We start from the raw sequence: 20,573 nt of genomic DNA on the forward strand, positions 1-20,573 counted from the left end.
TCAAACCCATTTACGAGGCAGCTGCTTTGGTGGTGAATAAGCTTTGAACATGCAAAATCCTCACCTCTGGTCCTGACATAGAATGAGAAATTTCCTAACTATTGAGAAGGAAGGTTTCACTTCTATTAAGGTTAAGGACACAGAGGCGAGGATTATCCCTCCCGACACATTAGAGATGCATTTCTCACCCTTCTGGACAACAGTAAGTGCAGCTACTAAGAGGTAGTATTGGTTTTCTTTTCCATATATATGATTGATGTAAAGGTATGTTGTTACTATCATCAACTGATGGACAAATATGAGACTTTGGCAATGTCATTTTTTGGTTGGAAGGTGGTCTTACTTTACAAATTAAGTTTTTCACAATGTTATTGGCTACACGGGTTTCTCCTGTATGATACAAGTGGGAGAATTGTCTCAACAAAATGTGTTCTCCCAATAGGATATGATTCCAAGATGGATTGATGGTGCTTAAAATTAATCTCCAGCAGTAAAGTTGAGGAAGTACTGGGGGAGCAGAAAAAAAAATATATATATATATATATGTGTGTGTGTGTGTGTGTCTGTCTGTGTGTGTATATTGATTGGCATGTAAACCGTTATTTTTAACCATGGGATATGTAATGTTTTTTTCTGATAACCTTTGAACTGGCTATTAAATAAAAAGTGAAGAAAAATGCATAATGCTCCCTGTCCTTAACAGAATCGAAAGTTTTCTTCTCCATAGCTAGGAAATTACTCATTATTACTTCTCAGAAGGACCAACTTCAGTGGCAGCAACTACGAGGAACAAGGCCTGTCCCCAAGTTAAAGTACTTCAAAGGGTAGCGACCAATCCCATAAGAGAAATTAAATTGTCGTCACAGTTTTGACTGTTTGGTGATGTTAGATTGGTCCAGAGGACTCGTACTATGGCATTGGCTACAGTGGCTATTGTGAATTGTTGATTGGCTAAAATGTCTAGGAGCTTGGCACTGTGGCACGGGATTAGCTGGTGAAACGTTAGCAAGTTACCCATTGGCTGAGGGTCCCCGACGAGCGCAGGTTCCTCAGAATTAGTGTTCACTGTTTTCCTATCGTGTAAAAGAGAGGCCGTAACGCAAGGACGCCGACTCTCTTCACGGTGATTACCTGAGCCTAGCCGTGACGCGCACAAACAGGAACTGCTGTGGACCCGACTCTGCCCCCTCGTAGCAGCTTTTATGAACACGTTCCACTGCCGCGAGTCACCCGGGCTGCGTCAACGTCACTGTAGCGTCACCTCCTGCGGCCCGCCCCTCAGTCCCGCCCTCCCGTTGCTCCGGAGCCCTGCTGCTGCTCCCCGCCCTGAGCCGCCGCAGATTGCCCCTTGTGTGCGCAGGGCTCGGGCCGACCTCTGCGGCTTCTGCTGGACGGCCTCTCTCCTGCTCCTGTAACCGCCTCCTCGGACCGGCAACCCTGCCCGGGGTCTTCACCAATGCTGTGAGTCCGACCCTCACCTGCCCAGAGGGGCTGCCTTCGGGCCCTTCACCCGCTGAACCCCGGGGGCTGTGCTTTCCCCCCCTGTTCAGGGTTTGCCCTGATCCCCCTCGGTGCGGCGAGGGTTCCCGGACCCCCAACCCCTGGTGAGGCGCCACCTCCATGCTCGACCCTCCTGCTGTTCTACCACCCGTGTCCCACCGGCTCTGGAAGGGGCTCAGCCCGGGACGAATGCATGCTGCCTGGGACTTCCAGCGGCAGGCGACCAGCTGGTCCTGGGCCTCTGTGCGCATGAGCCGGGGGGCCTCCTGCTGTCACAGGGGGCTGCTTTGTTGGGAAGGTTTTGTCCCTGCGGAAGAGTTATTAGGGCTGCAAGGATATTTCCCACATGTAGCTGGTTAATGCCTGGGTCTGAACTTCTTGCCTTCTGCTCGCACTGGGACTCGAGGGAAGGTGGAGGGCCACTTCCGTGACACCTTTTTGCCAAAAGTATCATCAGCCTTCTTGCCTTATCTTTTAAAAGCTTCTTATCAGACAGTTGCAAGTGTATCATACAATTCTGGAAAAAAAGTAAACTGGTTAAGTTATAACAACTAATTAATCTATTGGCCTACTGTCCTTTGATCTCCTTGGTTGTTATCCAACCCACCTTAATTGTATTCCCCATTCTTTAGCCACAGACCACTTTCACACAGGAGGGCAGCAATGATGATATCGCTTATTTGTATAACTATGAGCCAGGCAGCCGTGCGTGTAGTCATCTGATTCTCGAAGGCTAACAGGTGATGCAGAAAGCAGTGGACGAGCCCCTAACTCTCTCACTGTGGTGGCTGTGCGTCAATGATCTCTTGAACGAACAGCTGTGAAATGTGTTTGAGCTCCAGCGGCATGGTTGCGATATGCCACTTAACAAGTGACCCCACATGTTTTGTTCTAAGCAGTAACTTTGCTGTCTTGTTTCCTTACAGGAGTGGGCTCTGTGGCCTAATTTGTAGCTCAGGAACACAACCGTCTGCATGCTGCTCAACCTAGCTCAAGGGTCCATGGTCCTCATTTCCACGCCGTGCAGAACATTTGTCAATGACCTGTGATGTCCAAGTGCAGTCCTATATCGAGCCTTCTTGCCCGGACTACGGCCTGACCAATGGAACAGGGACACCCAGGGTTACTGTTTGATACTGAATTCTGAAATCTCAGTGGATGTGTTCAGAAGGTGGATAGACGCAAAGGTTTGGACCGCTGACCAAGGTTTGGACCTCGGCGTTTTGGTCCGAGGCTACCAGTTGGAACCAGTAAAGGGTAAGGGCTCTGGGTCGCTCATAAACAGAGGACGTCCACCTGCACCCCGTGCCATAGTCCAAGGGGCATCGGATCTGCAGCCCGAGGGATGCGGCACCCAGGACCTGCACCAGTAAGTTTATATTTATTTTCTTGTTGACACTGCACATACCGAGTAGTACCCACCTCCTGTATGCATGAGGCTCGCTCGCTGCACTAGCATACCGCGAAGCAGAGGCCTGGCCTGCGATCACTAAAGACTCTCAGTAACTTGGGGGGGGTGGTGGGGGGGACTTAAGGCACGGGTCTCTGGTCTTTCACCGGACAATGCTCCTTGTATCTCACAAAGGTTGGGAACTGTCACTGCAGGATCTGAAGTATGTTAAATGGAGGTCGGTGGAGGTTTCTCTCACTGAAGACCCGACTCTCGGCTGTGAGAGGGCTTCTTCGTTACTAAAGCAGTGAATATCTGTCACTGAAGGTGAAGGAGATATACTGTAAACGAAGTGGCTGGCCGTCCCGAATTTGAACGAGTTGGCCTGTGCGTCTCAAGGTGACGTGTTTTGTCTGTGAAGGAGACAGGCTGTGTTTGCGCCGCTACCGGGGTGATGCCTCTGTCACTGGAGGGAAGGCTGTGTGGGTCTCATTGCATTGAGTGTGGCTCTGTTATTTAAGGGAGGTCTCTGTCACTTGAGCCTGGCTGAAACAGGTGACGAGTACGTTACTGGAGATGGGTGTTCGCTTCGATAACTGTACAAGGTGTTTGGTTTCTTTAGGCTGTCATTCGTTCATTCTAGATGAGCTGTTTAGTTCGGTCACTGGACGAGCCATTTAAGAGTTGTATAGTTTTGTGGCAGGTTGGAGGGGAGTGCTTTCTGAATGGCTTGGGCAGTCTGACTGAAAAATAGATCACGGTGGACTTTTTGAAATGTTAAAATGGAGTGTTAGTTTTTTTTATTTTTATTTATTTTTATTGGACGATAAAATGCACCCCTCGTTTGTGATGTCGTCAGGAACCCTCCATCTCCTTTAGATCATATACGGTTCACGCAAGATAATCGACTCACTACCACATTTCTCCCTCTTTAAATTCTTTTCTTTCTTGACTGCCTTTAGAACCCCCCCATTTCTTGCCCATCACTGATATATTCGGTAAGGTGATTTGAAGCGAGGCTAAGACCGAAACACTACGCATCATGATCGCATTTTAGAAGCTTTATTATTGGGCCTTTTGGAGACATTTTGGCTAGTTAAGTGTTATCCAGTTTTTTTTTTTTAACTTTTATTGAAACTTTGTATATTTAGTAGTTAATACCGTGAAAACAACTTTGTAATATTGTACGCTGAACATAGTTTGTACAAAGGAAAACCTTGTTGTTCTATTGCTAAAATGTAAGTATTAACGTATTTCTCTGCTGCAAGCTATCCACATCGCGCGGTTGCAAAACTGTTCTACCCGAGCAAGGAATGTTTCTTGTCCCTATAAGAATAGCACACTGTTTGTGTGGAATGTATTTACTAAACAAAGTGGTATACCCGCAGTATTACTAAAATTACCTCATAAATGAACACTGCTTTATGCCAATGAAGTAGTATAGATTGATAAACTGTAGATAATGGTTTTGTGATGCTGTTACATCCGCGATGTGCTTTGGTCTTGGGCATCGTATTGCTTTTAGTTTTAAGCAACACTCTTCCCCAACATAAAATGAGACCTATTTTTTTTGTATGTTATTGGTTTACGTTTGTTTGTGTTGAGGTATGGAACTCTACACAAGAAAGTGAGAACGTTCCCTAGAAGAATTCGACCTGAATTTTAGAAACTCGTAGAGTTTCAGACCTACCCAAAGTTAATTCTTCATTATTTTTTAATCCTATGCCTTAGTGTGTGCGTTTCACGTGAGCCTAAATCCTGGAGCCCCAACTCTTCAAACCATCAGTGAAAAATCTGTTAACCTTATCTGTCTCTTTTTTACTTCTTTTCTCTTTTTTCTGAAGCTACTCCTCAAAACCTGTAGCATGTCTGCAATACAAACAAGTGTGAGCTTTTTCTAATGCCATTTATTTTGTGTGGGTTTTGGAAAAAAAATAGCCATGCGCATTTTTCCTCAAGTGTTTAGACATTATCTATTTTTGCTCTTGTAATCAATCTTCGATTATTTTGTACATCACATGGGAGCACACTGCCCAATGTTCTATTTTTGTAACACAAAATCCACATGTCTTAGTGAGAACTTGTAAAAATTACACTATAGGTTTGACTTGAGAAGGAAATTTCTTTGAATTTTAATCTTATAGACCTGTCCGTTCCTGACGTCTTGCACGCTGTAGTATTTCAGCGTCCCAAATTGTCCAGCACCCCGTGTGTTTACCGATGCTCTTAGTTTGTCTTTAATTGGCTCAAAGCTAGTTGAAATCGCTATTAAATCATTCATTACGATGTGCTGCTGTGTACCTTTGCCATTGTCTACAATGGTTGGTGAACTGCATTTTACGTATTAGTGGCCAAATAGATTTCTTAATTTTGGGGTGCCTCTGTACCTTATTAGGGCATTAGCATCTGTTTGAAGTCCAGTTTGCTTGGAAAAAAGGTAGATGTTCTGTTTTATTGGTCCATGCTGGTATACAAGACAGCATAATTTCACCCACCATCACATCACGATTTGAGACAAAACAACAATGCGCACTTCAACAAAATACTTCGAACCCACGTGCACTATATCTGATAATACCATGCTACACAACATTTCCTTGCTTGCACTAGGGCCCAGGGCACACTGGGTACGCTACTGAAAATATGGTGTTTGAGCTCTGCTCCCTGACTCTAATCTTACGTTCTTTGGAGTATGGAAAACGCCACAGGACAGATGCACCCTGACGCACTGCTGATAGACTTGTACGGGGTCTTTTCTTAAAAGAAAGAATCATGAGAGCAAGGAAAGTCACACCTAAGTAATAGGCATACACCTCTTAGACAGTGCTACTAAACATCCCTAATATTTAACTTGGTTGCCCTGTCGGCACCTGGACACTTGTTAACATTGTTGGGGTCGATGGGGATAAGATGTTTACGCGTAGCAGGAGCATAAGGATCTGACTTAGGAACGCAGTATTTTTGACTGCCGACACGCGCCTTTCTAAACGTAACTGGGAATGCAAGTTTCCACCCACTGTATCCTTGTTTGTAATGTTGCCTGGATTCCCTCTGGAGTTGAGCCAGCTATAACCTGTTAGGATGTGTTGTTCGTACGTCCCCAGAATGTTGAAACACTGGGTGTGAAAGTATTGCACTGCAGTTGAATAATTTGCCATGTTTTCTTAACTTGTAAAGTCAGGAGGTAAATGTGTAATGAGCATTTATTGTATTAATATGCAGTTGTATTGCTGTAGATGTGCAATCATTTTGATGTTCAGTGAAGAAAACTGTATGGTTCATCTGTACATCAGCTTATGGTTGTTCACAGCCCATGAATTGTGCTTTATTGTTGGCGACAGAAGCTGGAGGGCTGTTCAAGTGCCATATGGTGGTTTCTTTACACCATTATTGATGTAGGCCAGAGGAGCATAGCATTTAGTTGCTTTTCTTTCAGGTGGGGCTTTCATACCTAAAATATATATAAATATATATATATCTTCTGTTATTACATGTGTGTACACCACTAAAGTGTCTTTTTACCCAGGGAATAGGCCAATACCTAATACACAACTCGCACCCCCTCCCTCCTTACCGCAGGCAAAGAATCGATCTTGGAAACCATTCACTATTGTTGCTGTACCCCAGCTAGACTTGCTAAGTGGAGCCCCAACCCCAATGCTGATGACATCTGCTGGCGACGCTATTGACAAACGGGCACGCTAAACCACCTACTCTGGAGATGCCTACAAATCAAGCTATATTGGGAGGGAGATACTTAAGGACACTGATGATATCTTTGACAGACATCCCTCGTTTTTCAAGCTACGTTCACTTGGGCAGGCTTCTCCAACGAATAGTTTGTGAGCTACTGGTAGCTCTCCACCTACCTGTGAGTAGCTTTTCTGTTTGCAGTCCAGCTTACTAAATTAGAGGCTTTAAGTTGATTAAATTAATATTTTTATACCAACATTGAGAGTGTCTATTTAAGAAGTAACTGTGTGTACTTTCAGAACTCAGCTGATGTTTTATGAAAACGGTTCAATTTTCAAAATATATGTAAAGCTGATGTTTGAGTGGAAAAATAATGTGGCCTTGGCCACACTTATTACTAATATCAAAACCTTGGTGCCAGGGGCATTGCAACTATCGCCACTATGTAATGTCCCAATTGAGGCATTCAAAATTGATAATGCTGGCAATCCTGCTTGATGTACTAAGGTGATCACTGCTAGCAATCTTCCATAGGGCGGCCACTAATGTAATCATGTCTGGTGTGGTCACTAATACAACTCTAATATTAGTAGCTCAGGGTGATTTTCATTGAACGGAAGTAGCTCTTAGTACAGAAAATGTTGGAGACCCCTGCTTTTGGGTCTCCCCATCCCGCTAACGCATCCACTCTCATAAGACAGGGAAAAACAAAATGGCCCTATGTGCTGCAATACAAGTCATCGTATCAAATTGAGGCACGGATACCACATCAACCCACTCTGTTTGCATAAACTGTGGGACATTGTTGCTTTCAAAAAGTTTGTCTTCCTTCATATGCCAACTGCCCCGCGTGGATAACATGTGGGGCTCGTGTGTTTGCTTCCTTGCCCATGACTATCAGGAATTTACCTGCTCTCATTATCGTAGGGTGCTTCGCTTGATGAAAGGCGAGAATCAACACACCAATTGATCAGAGGTGACTAATGCTCCTCGCAAGGGTTGTCACTTTTGGGGATAAACTCTAAAAACTCTCCCCACCCCTTCCTTATCCGACTCCCCTTGTCTACCTTTGATGCCCTGCTTCACCTCTTCTACCCCCAAATGTTTTGCCTCACTGACCTTCAGATGGAGGTGAATATGTCTTATATAAAGTTTCAATGAGATATTTGAAATATAAAGTGTCTTTTTATTAATAGTTGCACCAAAACAGCCTGGGCTAAACATTGGATTTAACTCGTTTACAGAAGCAGGTCTCATACAGTTTGCTATGGTGGGCTTGTTCCATCGTGGGGTCATTTCACACTTCTGCATAGTATGTTCCCCCACTTTGGAGTCTAAGGCTCATATTGTGGCATCCATGTGTTATGGTTTGCTCCGCATAGTTTGATTGAAGTGCTTCAGCACACCAGATTTTAGGGTGACAGTCAGGGAAGTCTTCATCTGTTGAACCCCAGTGTTGCTTCAGTGCACAACACTTGTATTTACGTATGGTGTGGTGCTAATTAAGCCTACACCATACTTTTGAACCTCGAATTAGAGATATAACAGTTACAATTTATTTGTATACTGAGTTGATACCCCTTCCCTATTGACACTTTATCAGGCACACTGGAATTGTACCAGATTGCCTTTTTGGTGAAAGGAGGCCAAAAACCTGAACGGTATTGTAGTTAAAATGCTGTAAGGAGAGAGGCACGGTGGGAGTGATTTGCACCCCTACGGCCAGATAGAGAGCTAAATTAAAAATAGTTCTGTAAATGTATTGTTTGCTGTCCCGTATTGCACAGTGCCTCTGCAGGAGGGAGGACAAGAGCCCACCCCCCCCTTCACTGACTGGGCCCAGTTTTGGAATAGGCTGCGGATGCGTGAGCTGTAGAAGTACTTATCCATCAGGCTATTTTTACGCCCGGCCTTTGTCATAGTAGACTACTGTTTTTCCCAAAAATATCACATACTGTCTCTACACAGAAGGGCTTTTGGTCAATGGACATCATAGGTTTGTCGGTTAACCTTTTTTTCTGTTAGGTCTCTTCCCCCACCCCCCTCCAAATGCTAAGCCATTTATTGGCTATTTGGGGTGCTTCATGCTTAGGCCTCCATTACGTTTTGTTCATATAAGCTATCCATGCCAAATTTGCATCCTTCTTTATTTTTTATTTTTATTTTTTAACTTTTCTTTTCTTTCAAACATCGTAGGGATTCTAAAGGTACCCAGGGGTTGTGGCTTCCACCAGAAGGGACCCAGACATTAGCCAAATATATAGCACATTTTTGGGTGTGGGGGTGCATGGGGAAATGCAAATAAAGTGTTATGGAAGATAATTTCTTTTTTTTTTTTTCTTATGCAAATGGCATTAACAAACGGTTGACAGTGCTAAAATCACCATCTTCCCAGCTTTCAGGAACCACATTTTCTAACAGCGGTGGCATTTTACTGGGAGATAGGAAAATGGGCTATTTTTTTGTCCTTTCAACCTCTTTCCAATTTGTGGTGGAAGCAGATGTGAAACCAATGGTGAATCTCTGAAAGCTATACATTTCTGAAAACGAAATTTTAAATTCAGAAAGTGGTCTGTTGTGTCGATCCTTTAAGGTTTTCTCAAAGAAACCAAGTACTGAAATAAAAAAAAATGAAAATTAGTAGGCCAAAACGGGCATTTTTGAGATGTTTTAATTTGTAACTTCTCATCACAATTGCTGATTCACAAAAGCTATATACCATTACTTCTGCTAGACTCTTTTAGTTGTGGGCATATATAGGGTTTGTCGGTTTTCCAAGAACTCAAGAAACCAAGGTTCAAAAACTGAGTTGCACATTGCAAGTTTTTCCATTGTGTACCGGGTAAAGAGCAATTCATATGATAAAATATAAATAGTGCAAAACAGGTATCAAAGAAACCTATGTATTTCTGAAATGGGCGCAAGATATAGAGTTTAAAAGCGGGTTTTATTTGCACATATCTGAATTTGTGGGTACCCATACTATTGAATTATATGGTATTTCTCAAAATTACTTCTTTCTTACACATTCTTATATTTGGAAAATGCGTAGAAATGCAATCGGTCATAGCACCTGTTCTACTATCCTGTGTTCCCTTAAGTGTCCCAATAAAAATGGTACCTCAGTTGCGTGGGTTGACCTAGCTCCTGCAACAGGAAACGGCCCAAAACGCAATATGGATATATCAAATATTTCCTCACATAACTGACACATTTTTTTGCAAAGTGGCATTTAGGCGAACCTAGCAAACCTGCACATTTGTGAAAACTAGACACCCAGTGGAATCTAGGATGGGGGTGACTCGTGTGTCTCTCTCACCATGTTGTTTTACCCAGAATCCCTTGCAAACCTCAAACTTTGACTAAAAAAAAAACACGTTTTCTTCGAAATTCTGTAATGGAAAGTTCTGGAATCTGCACAGAGCCTCAATCTTCCTTCCACCCAGCATTCTCTTAAGTCTCCCAATTAAAATGGTACTTGACTTGTGTGTGTAGGCCTAGTGCCGGCAACAGGAAACTGCCCAAATGCAACATGGATACATATAATTTTTCCATGCAAAATTGACCCTTTATTTGCAATGTGGGTAGCTGTGGTTTTTGGGCTCTAGCTCAGCTGGCATCTAGGAAAACATATCAAACATGTACATTTTTGAAAACTAGACCCCTAGTAGAATACAGGATGGGGTGACTTATGTGGCTCTCACCAGCTTGTGTTGCCAGAATCCCTTTCAAACCTAGAGTAAAAAACACATTTTCCTCACATTTCTGTGATGGAAAGTTCTGGAATCTGCAAAGAGCCACAAACATCCTTCCTTTCCTTCCACCCTCCATTCTTCTAATAAAAATGGTTTCTCACTTGTGTGGCAGGGCCTAGTGTCAGCGTGGGAACTCTTAATGACATTGGTTGGATATGTTTCTGTGGCTGGCATTAGGTCCAACCACACATGTGGTGCAGCATTGTTATTGTCAGGAGAGGGGGCAATGCTGGGTGGTAGGAATTTTGTGGATTCCTGCAGAATCCGAAAGCTGTCACCACAGAAATGTGAGGGAAAAGTGTGTTTTTAGTCAGCATTTGAGGTTTGCAGTGCATTGTGGCTAAGCAAAATGGTGTTGGGTGGATGTGAAGCACACCACCTTGGACACCCCAAGATGTCTACTTTTCAGAACTGTCTGGGTCTCGTAGTTTTTTAGCTGGCAGCCTACCCAAGTCTAAATAGTGCAGCTGTTCACCATTGAAAGTAGGATGATACTGGGAGTTGGACAAATTCTTCTGGACCATTTGTAAAAAACCAACACCCATCCTGCTATTGGCCCTATCTGCCCCCGGGTGGAAGAAAGACTTTAGTCTCCATTTATAATTGGATGGGGGCATACGATTGCGGGCAGCCCCCCCACCCCTCTTTAATAAAAAAAAAAAAAAAAGTCCATGGTGTCTAGTGGGTTTCCTGCCCCCCTTCCCCCCCCCCCCCCCCACCCAAAATAAATGGATAATAACCCTCATCTGCCCCTCGGGAGGGTGCAGAAAGACTGGTACTCTTTGTGTCTGGAGGATGGGGGGGTATTCGCATGCCCATTGTGGGCATCCCCAGGCCCTCTTTAAAAAAGAACAAAAAAAAAACCTTGGTTTCTAGTGGGTTTTCTGTCCCCCATCCCAGTGGCAAACCGGGGAGCTAATAACGCCTATCTGTTCCTATTAGTGTCGGTGGTGGGCATTGGCATGCCCATTTTGGCCAGCCCCCACACCTATGGATTTAAAAAAAAAAAAATCCCTGTTGCCTAGTGGGCTTTCTGTCCCCCTGGAGGGGTGTTGGGGGGACAGAAATACTAAATGGGGGATGGGAGCAAAAGCCCTTGCCAAAGAGGGCAGCTCTCCCCTTACTGTTCCAAGTCGTGGATCCCTGCTTGGGGATCGCCCTCCTGTGGCGATCCCCCAAGCATGGATCCACTATGGAAGGGTGCCATTGGAAAGGGGAGATACTCTTCTTCCCAGTGATACCTCTCCCATCTGCCTATTTACTTTGGGGTCTGAGATAGCCCAGCGGGCAGCTAGACAATGAAAGTGAAATGAGCTGATGAAATGATCTTATCTTACTTTTGTTTTCAGTGAAATGACGTCAGCGTGGCATGCGCACTGCTCATTATTTCACTGAAAGCCAACAACATCCTCTGGAGCTTGAAAAGCTGTTCTCCCAGCTACCGAGGCTGTTTTTAGAAAAAGGAAATCCTTCTGCTGTTCAGATTTCCTGCCATGTGCAGAAGACAGAACGGTTCCGTCCTCTGCACACAACCATCATGGTTGAGGACAGAACCCTTCCGTCCTCATCACGTAAGCAGTTGATTTTGTCATTCGCAATTTGCTTCTGTCCTCCACTGCATGAGGTAATTCCACTTATTGTCTCCCTTCAGTCTGAGTGACTGCACTAAGCCTGTGGACATTGTTACTTCTGTTTAAAATGTGTTTATTTTTTCTTCAGTTACTAAGCCGGTTCAAAGTGTGCTTTTGTTCTATTTATTTATTTATTAACTTTAAATACTAGCTATTTAGTATGCCTAGACTCCTATGTTATGGTTTCTCTTACAAAGTGTAAAGTGGCATTGTAACATTGTAGCTGCTTGCAGTTTGAGTGCTTGGTCAGATGGTGATTTGTTTGGCTCATTAACATATAATTGTAATAGTAATAATAATGATAACCTGCATGGCACGGCTGAAAGGCTTGTTTTTTGAATGGCACCACTAGTTAAACCACTTCATCGATGAATGTTTCAAAATTTAACATTTTTTACTTCAAGCATAAGACAGCCACATTCAGATGACGCACATTTTTTTTTTTTTTTTTTACCATTTTAAATATTTTTGTGTTTGCAAAAACAAAAATATTCCTCACACCAACTTTAGAAGGCCGATTATATTTTGCTTTGTTACTGCAGTTACTTCTTCCTTAGATTGGCAATACTTGCTCATTAATAACATTTTCACAAGATTGATCACTGATGGAGACTTGTGCAGTAGAGAACAACATTAAATGTGAATTTGCTGTGTAGCTCACTCTGGTCACGGGATTGGGGATAGTTGGAAACTCCTATGGTCAAAGGAACTATAGTGGGAGAACATTTTGTAAGTTTGGGAGGGAAGTATAGGATAAACATCCCCTTAATCATGTTTTGGACAGCCTGGAACTGTACAAGGGCAGGGTGAAATAACTTCTTTCCTAGGATCCTTGATTGAATGTTTTGCTTGAACTCTGATGGTTCCTTGATACCCTCAGATTACGGCACACAATAAATAATTTTACCATTGAACAACCTGTCATATCGGAATCCATGTTCTTTGCTAAGACCAGCATTTCCTGCGGTTCATTGACTGAACATGTTGATAAGTTAGTTGGTTAATAGAATAGGCTGCATGAATTCTATAGATTTAGGCCTTTATTTCTTCCTTAGCTCAAAAACTTAGATGTCAGGAAGTGAAAATATGAAGAATTCTTTTCAAAATAAGGTCTTCCTTTGTAAGGAAAAGATAACCTTTTAACCCCTTCGCTGCCAGGCCTTTTCCCCCCTCCTGTGCCAGGCCTTTTTTTGCCTATTTGGAATAGTTCTCGCTTCGGCCCTCATAACTTTTTGTCCACATAAGCTACACACGCCAAATGTGCGTCCTTTTTTTCAAATTTCTTGGGATTCTAGAGGTACCCAGACTTTGTGGGTTCCGCTGAAGGAGGCCAAAACATTAGCCAAAATACAGTGAAAATGTCATTTTAAAAAAAAAAAAGGGAAAAAAGGGCTGTAGAAAAATGCTTGTGTTTTTTCCCCTGAAAATGGCATCAACAAAGGGTTTGTGGTGCTAAAATCACCAGCTTTCCAGCTTTCAGGAACAGGCAGATTTGAACCAGAAAACCCAATTTTTCAACAAAATTTTGGCATTTTACTGGGACATACCCCATTTTTACGATTTTTTTTGTGCTTTCAGCCTCCTTCCAGTCAGTGACAGAAATGGGTGCGAAACCAATGCTGGATCCCAGAAACCTAAACATTTCTGAAAAGTAGACAAAATTCTGAATTCAGCAATGTGTAGATCCTACAAGGGTTTCCTGCAGAAAATAACAACTGAAATAAAAAAATATTGAAATTGAGGTGAAAAAACCAGCCATTTTTCTCTACGTTTTACTCTAACTTTTTCCTGCAATGTCAGATTTTTGAAAGCAATATACTGTTACGTCCGCTGGACTCTTCTGGTTGTGGGGATATATAGGGCTTGTAGGTTCATCAAGAACCCTAGGCACCCAGAGCCAATAAATGAGCAGCACCTGGGGTTTTCATTCTATACCGGGTATACAGCAATTCATTTGCTGAAATATAAAGAGTCAAAAATAGGTATCAAGAAAACCTTTGTATTTCCAAAATGGGCACAAGATAAGGTGTTGAGGAGCAGTGGTTATTTGCACATCTCTGAATTCTGGGGTGCCCATACTAGCATGTGAATTACAGGGCATTTCTCAAATAGATGTCTTTTTTACACACTGTCTTATATTTGGAAGGAAAAAATGTAGAGAAGGACCAGGGGCAATAAGACTTGTTTTGCTATTCTATGTTCCCCCAAGTCTCCCGATACAAATGGTACCTCACTTGTGTGGGTAGGCCTAGTGCCCGTGACAGGAAATGCCCCAAAACACAACGTGGACACATCACACTTTTCCACAGAAAACAGAGGTGTTTTTTGCAAAGTGCCTACCTGTGGATTTTGGCCTCTAGCTCAGCCGCACCAAAGGAAGCCTACCAAACCTGTGCATTTTTGAAAACTAGAGACCACAGGGAATCCAGGACTGTGTGTCTTGTGGGGCTCTCGCCAGGTTCTGTAACCCAGAATCCTTTGCAAACCTCAAAATGTGGCTAAAAACACTTTTTCCTCACATTTCAGTGACGGAGAGTCCTGGAATCTGAGAGGAGCCACAAATTTCCTTCCACCCAGCGTTCCCCCAAGTCTCCCGATAAAAATGGTACCTCACTTGTGTGGGTAGGCCTAGTGCCCGCAACAGGAAATGCCCTTAACACAACGTGGACACATCAAAATTATCAAATAGAAAACGACCTGTTTTTGCGGGGGAGGGCACCTTCATTTATAGTCCTAGGCTCAGCAGCCATCTAGGGAAACCTACCAAACCCAGACATTTCTGAAAACTAGACACCCGAGGGAGTCAAGGGAGGTGTGACTTGCATGGATCCCCCAATATTTACTTACCCAGAATCCTCAGCAAACCGCAAATTTAGCTAAAAAATAAAATCACATTTTTCCCACATTTCTGTGTGGGATCACTGCACCGGGACAAATTTCCTACCACCCAACGTTCCCCTCAGTCTCCCGGTAAAAATTATACCTCACTTGTGTAGGTGGGCTAAGTGTTTGTGACAGGGAAGAGCCAAAAACACGTCGAAATTGAGGGGGAACCAAAGTGGGTCCAAAAGGACAGTTTAAAAAAAAACATTTTTAGGCTGACAAGTGCAGCAGAAATTTTATCGGTATAGATGAGACAATGCTGGTGGTAGGAATTTTGTAGATTACTGCAGATTCCGGAAGGTTCCATCACAAAAATGTGGGGAAAATGTGTGCTTTCCAGCAAAGTTGCAGGTTTGCAGGGCATTGTGGGTAAGGAAATAGTGCAGGGTGCATGTGAAGCACACCACCCTGGAATCAACTAGATGTTTAGTTTTCAGATGTGTCTAGGTCTTGTGGATTTTTCTACATGGCAGCATCCCATAGTAAAAAAAAAAAAAGTGCAGCCCTCACCATTCCAAGTGGGACGATTTTGAGAGTTACCAAGCTCTCATAGCCCAAATGTAAAACAAAACCCCAAAATAATCAAATGTCCTCTTGCTTGCCATGGGATAAGATGTTTTAGTGTGCAGGGGAGAGCTGAAAGACTGTTAGCCCCTTCAGTTCGGTTGGGGGCATAACCGGCCCATACTGGTTGGTAGCCACCACCCCACTATTTTCTTTTATTTTTTTTACCCCCTTGCATCTAGTAGACTTTCTGTCCCCCGGGTTGTGGATTGGGGGTAATTGCCCAATCTGCCCACTGGTGGGCAGAACAACTTTGGCACCATTTATTTGGGGTGGGGGCATGGCCATACCCCCAACCTCTTATTTTGGGGAGAAATTTTTTTTCCATGGTCTCTGGTGGGCTTTCTGCCCCCCTTGGGGGCAGACAGGCCTTCCAAAATAGGCCAATCTGCCCCCAAGAGGGGCAGTTATGGGCAACAGTAATTTGCCCCCATGGGGAGGTACCCTTGCCCAAGGGGCTGCCCCCTCCAAACAACACACACACACACATACACACACACCAATCCATGGTGTCTAGAGGTTTCTGCCCCCTTTGGGGGGCGGATTGGCCTAACAAAAATAGGCTGGTCTGCCCCCAACGGGGGCAGAAATGGCCTAAATACAATTACCCCCCACCCCCCTGTAGCGACCCTTGCCCAAGGGGTCGCTCCCCAAACATAAAAAAAAATAAAAAAATAAAACCATTTTTTTATCCCTGGTGTCTAGTGGATTTCTGCCACCCCCGGGGGCAGATCGGCGTAATAATAGGCCGGGGGGCAGAAATGGCAAGAAACAAATTGCCTCCCCCCCCCCCCCCCCCCCCCCCAAAAGGAGCGGCCCTTGCCCAAGGGGCGTCTCCCCTTATTTCAAATAACTAAAAAATTGTGTCTAGTGCCATTTCTGCTGCCCAATCGCACCGTGATCGGGCAGCAGAAATGCTCAGAGAAGCCTGAAAGGAGAGGAAAGGCCTTTCCTCTCCTTTCAGGTTTCTCTGCCTCCTCCACGTGAAAAGCATTTCTCCTCTGATCGAGCACTGGAAGCTGAGCTTCCAGCAGCGGAGGGAAGGCCTCTGATGAGGTCAGGGTGCGAAAGCGCGCTGATGTCATCAGACGCCACTGGGAGTCAAGGGGTGGGTGGGGGTGGAAGGGGAAGCTATTCCCTTCCATCCCGGCCTAGGGGAGGGTTGTGCCTGGCCTTCAGTGCCATGATGTGCAGATACAAAATTAGTGCCAGCTCCGACCACGCTTGAACGGGCTGCACAATGCTTTGTGAAACAGTTGATTCACTTCATGCATATTTAATAGGTCTTTATTACTTAACATCTGTTCTCCTCTGTACGGCCAGAAGGGTGAAACGGGGATTCAGTGAGTGTACTAGATGTTTTTTGACTGGTCAGTATTCCCCTGAAATAAAATCCTTTGAAGTCTGCTTAAATTGTGTTCTGTAAAACCGCACCAAATGCTTTGTGCTAGCGTTGACTCCTGTCTAAGTGTAGCTCCTACCTTGATGTGGAAGGAAGGATGGTTTGCTCCATGCTTGATGCACGTTGTGAGAACAGGAGTCTACTTCCATTCTCAGTGCAGGCTGCACCAGTAGGATTTCATATTCTCTCAGGCCTGTCTTGACCGCATCATTGTGACTGTGCACTTTGGCTGTGACAGCCTCAAGCAACTAAATGCTACTCATTGCAGAGTAAAACATTTTTAAATTCCATTAAGGACCGAGAAGCAATGATTATGCTGCTTCCTTAATGATTTTTAACAACAACCAATAACAAAGTGAACAATATTAAACTACATGTCCCATGAGCACGTATAGTCATATTATCAGACTGTCCAACTATCCCTTCAAAACTGAGACACCATCTTGCTGCCTCTTTCTTTGCAAACTTGTTTTAACCTCAGTCTGTAAATTTAAACAGTAGTGATCCCAGATTTGTACAGATTTCCAGTCTGAGGTTTTAACACCATCCAGCTTCATTCAATCCGTAATCCAGTCTCCCGAACTTCCTGTGCATTTGTTGCTGCATGCTCCCAAGCCAGCCTCCTTTGTTAATTTTGCTTTTGTTCTGTTTGTGCAGTAGACATTTCCGAAGTAACACATCTTCTGGATATCCTCTTTAAACAATTGAGGCACAATTGTAGCACAGTATTAAACTCATATATAACACTTACAACTATATTTCTTTTGAACCTTTCAGTGGTAACAATAATATCATGGGTGGGATGATTCTTGTTTCCCTGTCTTTAATGGAAGTGAAAACTCTTGACACGAGTCGTGCAATTTTTTATTCCATGGCAGTACTAGAGACTCAGATTATGCTTTTTCAGAGATTAGGTTTGACAACAAAAGAAACATTCATAAGAGGTTTGTAATAAAACATTTAAATGTTGAATCTGAGGACTGATACTCTGCTTTCATGATATTGTCTAACCTAGAACCTACATTTTTTTTAAAGCTGTAGCTCCCCTACCAGGATGTGCCCCGAATTCACTAACATAAATGCCGACCTCACACATGAGGCACTTCACCTTCCTGGAAGGTGTGGCCAAGCTTTCTTGAAGAAAAACATATCTTGGTGTAAAATCCCTAGCATTTGCCAACGTTTCCTGAAACGTTCTATTCCCTGAGTGTCAGATGATCCGTCATTATCAAGGCGTGCGTCTATCCTGTTGCGTCCTTCAGAATCTCTGGAAACACTTGTAACCTAAGTGGGAGATCCCTGAACATTTCCAACAGTTTTGGAAATCATGGTGGTGCTCTCCAAAATACAGTCACTAGAACCGGAACTGTTTGTTTTCTGCCTCCTCGCATGAGCTGCTGCTTGAGAAATCATAGCAAACAAGATAAATACATACTGGATGTACACAAACTTTTCCTGCAGGAATGCCCCTGTTGCTTTTCTGGCCTGCAGCTGAAGAACTCCTTGAGTTTTCTGTTTAACCAAAATGCTAAACTGCCTACTGTGCATGGACCCTGCTTCTGATAATATACCTTGGGAACCCCAATGGATGCAAAATTAAGGCACTGGACTCCATCAGATTCCTGAAATTTCAGTCACCTTCTGGATTCCTATGGTGCGAAAGGTATTCCGCCATTACTGAAATCCTGTGCTGAAGGCAAGTGTCAGAAATCTTCGGCTGTCTCTGCTAGCATCCTTGTGCCTCATAACTTGTTGGTAAACTGAAGTGCTGAGATGTTGTCCATTCAAAGTAATATGCAACAATTGGTCTTTCAGGGTGATAAGAGTTTTTATAGTAAAGGACGTTGCCAAGAGCTGTAAGCAGTTGATGTGAAGCTCAAATTCTGTTTGTGATATCTGACCTCCTGTGGAGACCATGCCACACTTGGCTCCACAACCCCTCCTGCTCGCATATGATTCTATAACATCTGGCTGCGAACCGAAAATGGCTTTGCTGTTGCAGGCCTCAGTGTGCTCCTTCCACCATGATAACTTCCCCTGAATGTGTGATCTAATCCATACGCTAGGTCTTTTTGTAGGTGTAGAAACTTCACCCTCTGTAGTGTAGAGGTCCAAGAAATATTGCCTGAATCACTGACAATAAGAGTCCTGCTATCCGAGCTGACAGTCTCTCATACACTAGTTATTAGTTAAAGGTGGTCCTAAGTTCTCTCTTATGTTATCTTATATGAATTTGTAACTCGCCAAATCACTCCGAGGGAGTATCCAGACGCAAACAGCTGACCATTCAAATAACACAGCAGTAATAACTGTTGAATGGGTTTTTCAAAAATGTTGTCCAGAAATTGGAACAGAGATATTTATAGTGGTAATTCGAAAGGTTAGATGAGTCTGCTGAGGATTTTTAAGCAAAGGGTGCACATTAGCATGCTTCCACCTTGCAGAAACTTTGCAGTTAAAAGACAAATAAAAAGTTGTACCAGATGGGTTCTAAAAAGGCAGTGGTAGGAGGAGATAATATGAAATGGAGAAAGATCTTCTGGAGAACGTTTTTTAGATATTCCATTGTTCTTTCTCCATTTAATGTCTGTTATATTTTTTTCTTTGGGTTGCTGCAACTGAGCCATAAGGGAATCCACTTGGAACCACAGGAACTCTATACTCTGCAATACCATGCCAAATGAAGCATCACGTGCATCTGATCTTGTGCCATCATAAGATTATTCAGATATAGTATTAACCATACTGCTTTTGCCCTCAACAATGCCAACACTTGTATCAGCACTTTGCCGAAACACCTAGGCACCCAGGAGATGCTAACTGTGCAGTACTAAAACATGATACCATTGATCTTCCTGTTGAAACCACAGAAATTGTCTGCAGGACTCAGTTATGGGGACTATGAGATAAGTGACTGAGGTCCAAATGGACCATCCAGTCTCTCTCTTTGAGACTATTCTTTAAAAGATGGTTGCCCTCCCTCTCGAGTGTCTGTAAAAAAATTAAAATAAAATAATAATCCAGTGGTTAAAATCTTTGGGGTTTAGTACTAGTAGTCTGTAAGATTCTCCTTTCTTTTGAATTAGGAATATGTTCCTGTAAAACCCTCTGGAATGCTATGAAGAGAAGCCTATAGGTTCTTTGTGTAATCTTTCCTGCACTTCTAAATCAATAAAAATCTGGTTTTTGACCGGAAAAATTAAATTATATGGCAGTCGCTTGTCAGTTCAAAAAAAGGAAAATTATCAGAATGTCAGTTTGTTCATTGTGAGACTTCGTGCATTGAAACTGGCTATTAGTATTTGCCAGCAACTATTTTCTTACAACTGTTCTTTAAATTGCCTCTCAAGTTTTGTGGCTTTATATAGTGTGAGTGAAGTCATTGTCTGAGCACCTTACCAATTACATATACAGTAAAATGTGATGAAAGCGCTGTATAACTATTAACCTGGTGTTGCCGGTTAGTTGGTAATTTTTTTATAGAATGCTCCTAGTAGTGCTTCTCAGCAGCTGAGTGATCTTCCATTCTGAATATTGGGTATAACACCTGGTAGAATTTCGTCAGCATGAAAGTACTGATTGCCTAGAGATTAACTGAGAATGAGTTACTAATATTAAACTATTTGGGGGACGCATAATTGGATCAGCGTGGATGGACCGTTGTGTTGGTTTGTTTAGAATTCTCTGTCTCCCTTAAAGTAAGTGTATCCTGAGGTCTTCCCCCAGAGAAGCTTTGGCAGAGTGTTTTACTTTGA

The 20,573-nt window shown here is 43.3% G+C and overlaps 1 protein-coding gene across 2 annotated transcripts in view; it reads left to right on the forward strand.

Annotated features, from left to right (window-relative positions):
- The first annotated feature begins 1,064 nt into the window (after positions 1 to 1,064).
- The window catches only part of SNRK (SNF related kinase), an 87,692-nt gene continuing 68,183 nt past the window's right edge, over positions 1,065 to 20,573 (forward strand). The window contains exons 1-2 of one of the 2 annotated variants that reach the window (XM_069211967.1): positions 1,065 to 1,461; positions 2,427 to 2,869. The gene's annotated coding sequence lies outside the window, so the exon portion shown is untranslated. Of the gene's footprint in view, positions 1,605 to 2,426; positions 2,870 to 20,573 lie in introns of both variants that reach the window. The other variant, XM_069211968.1, reaches the window with a different exon arrangement.

The sequence above is a fragment of the Pleurodeles waltl genome, chromosome 10 (genome assembly GCF_031143425.1).
Source record: "Pleurodeles waltl isolate 20211129_DDA chromosome 10, aPleWal1.hap1.20221129, whole genome shotgun sequence".
NCBI classification, from domain to species: domain Eukaryota; kingdom Metazoa; phylum Chordata; class Amphibia; order Caudata; family Salamandridae; genus Pleurodeles; species Pleurodeles waltl.